This window comes from Monopterus albus, unplaced genomic scaffold (genome assembly GCF_001952655.1).
Source record: "Monopterus albus unplaced genomic scaffold, M_albus_1.0 scaffold41.1, whole genome shotgun sequence".
NCBI classification, from domain to species: domain Eukaryota; kingdom Metazoa; phylum Chordata; class Actinopteri; order Synbranchiformes; family Synbranchidae; genus Monopterus; species Monopterus albus.
Genome location: NW_018127921.1, coordinates 2,948,133 through 2,950,503, shown reverse-complemented (window position 1 = coordinate 2,950,503; position 2,371 = coordinate 2,948,133).

Below are 2,371 nucleotides of genomic sequence, written 5' to 3'. Positions count from 1 at the left end.
TCCTGGCAATCTTTAGCTGAGATGTCTCTGCAGCCAGCCTCCATTGCATCCAGAAGGGACATTTGATCATGTGGTCGATGATCATAGACTTTCCACCTCCACGCAGACAAAACTTCTTCAATGGGGTTAAGGAATGGAGAGTATGGAGGAAGAAAAAGTGAAATCATTCTCGGATGGGCTGCAAACCAATTTGTGACTGCTTGTGAATGGTGGAATGCTACGTTGTCCCATGCAATAACAAATATTGTCATGTTTCCTCCCACTTGTTCCCTTTCTGCTTCTGGCACCAGTTGTTGATGAAGGTCATCTAAAAACAAAAGAAGGCGCTCTGTGTTGTAGGGACCTATCTGGCTTTTCTGCAGGACCAAACCAGCACTTGAGATTGCAGCGCACATTGTGATATTTGCTCCTCTCTGACCTGGCACATCAGCGGTGGTCATTTTCCCAATTACATTTCTTTCTCGTCTACAAGGTTTGGCCAGGTTAAATCCTGCCTCATCTACATAAATAAATTCATGTGGTGTCTGATTAGCCTCCAACTCCATAACTCTCTGAAAGAAATACGTAAAACACAAGTTAGAGTAAAAAGCTTTTCACTATGTGGGTATGGATGAGTCACTTAGATTTGATATAGTAGGTACCTGGACATACTGCTGTCGGAGTTCCATGACCCGCTCGCTGTTTCTTTCAAAGGGAACTGTGTACAGCTGTTTCATTACAATTCTGTGTTTCTTCAAAGTTCGAGCAATGGTAGTCAGGCTGATGCTGTCCACATTCTGGAATACCAGGTTGTCCTATACAATTCTGTCCTGAATTTCTCTGAGTTTTATAGCATTGTCAGCAATTACCCATCTTACAATGGCCTGCTCTTGGTTTTCATTTAGCAGACTTACGCAAATACCATTCATCCCATCTCAGTAACACTGACAGCTGAATTCATGACAATTTTCTCTACGGTTGTCATCTATTATATGTGTATAAAGCTTAAGAATGACATAATAGGAGCACAAAAGCGGCAATGAGGAAGAGGAAAAGCATAGAGAGAGCTGCTAGACCGGGGAGTCACGTGACACATAGCTGCCAATGGCATTGGATTGTATTGGCCCATTCGTTGTCAATGGACAAATAAACAAAATATAAATGTCGATTATAAAGATACTATAAAAGATATCAAGATGGTAGCTGAACGTCTCACGAGTTGAATAGAGTTGAAATGACGTTTCTAGCCCAAGGTATGCCGGAGATATTAAGCTTCCAAATTTGCCCCATTCATTTCCAAAGAGGAAAAATATGATGAAAAAAGCTGAATAGCTTAAAAAGTATAAAAGTTATACAAATTATGTATACAAGCAGTCATGTCCTTAATAAGATGAACAGTTTGATACCTCTATGGCCCTTCTAGGTGAAAGTATGCTGAAGGAGTTAGGTGCCAAAGGAGTTAGGCGGAACCCAGAATAATAAAGAAGATAACAAGAGTGTGGATGCTCACATCCACACTAATAATAATAATAAAGAATAGGATAACATAGTGTGGGTGCTTCGCATCCACACAACTAGAGAAATGCATTTCCAGTCGAAAATGAGTGTGGATGCGAAGCAGCAGAAGGATTGTCTGAAAATGTTTGAAATCAATTGCTGAAACAGCCAAAGGATGAGAAGAAATGGCTGAAGTTCATTGTTGAAATAGCTGAAGGATGAGATGGACAGAATGACTGTGCACATGTCACTAAGCATGGATGCAAAATGGACAATGAAATAGCTAGATGGAACAGTTATTGCAGAGCATCGAGTGCAGCTGACAATCTAGTGTACATAGACACACAACCTGAAACAGAAGACTGGTACAAGAGTGGAGGTAGGAGTACACAAGTAGACTACATTCTATGTAGACAAGGCAATCTGAGAGAGATTAGTGACAGCAAAGTGGTGGTAGGAGAAAGTGTAGCCAGACAGCATCGGATGGTGGTGTATAGGATGTTTCTGGTGGTCAGGAAGAAGAGGAGAGGAAAGACAGAAAAGAAGACCAAGTGGTGGAAGTTGCAAAAGAAAGAATGTCATGAGGAATTCAGACAGAAGTTGAGACAGGCTTTGGGTGGTCAGGAAGAACTGCCAGATGACTGGGAAACTACAGCAGAGGTCATCAGGGAGACAGGTAGGAAGGTGCTAGGTGTGTCATAAGATAAGGAAACGTGGTGGTGGAAAACATGGTGGTGGAACGAGGAAGTACAGGACAGCATTCAGAGGAAGAGGCTAGCTAAAAAGAAGTGGGACGTAGAAAGGACTGAAGACAGTAGACAGGATTACAAGAAATTGCAGCGTAGAGTGAAGAGGGAGGTGGCAATGGCCAAACAGAAAGCATATGATGAGTTGT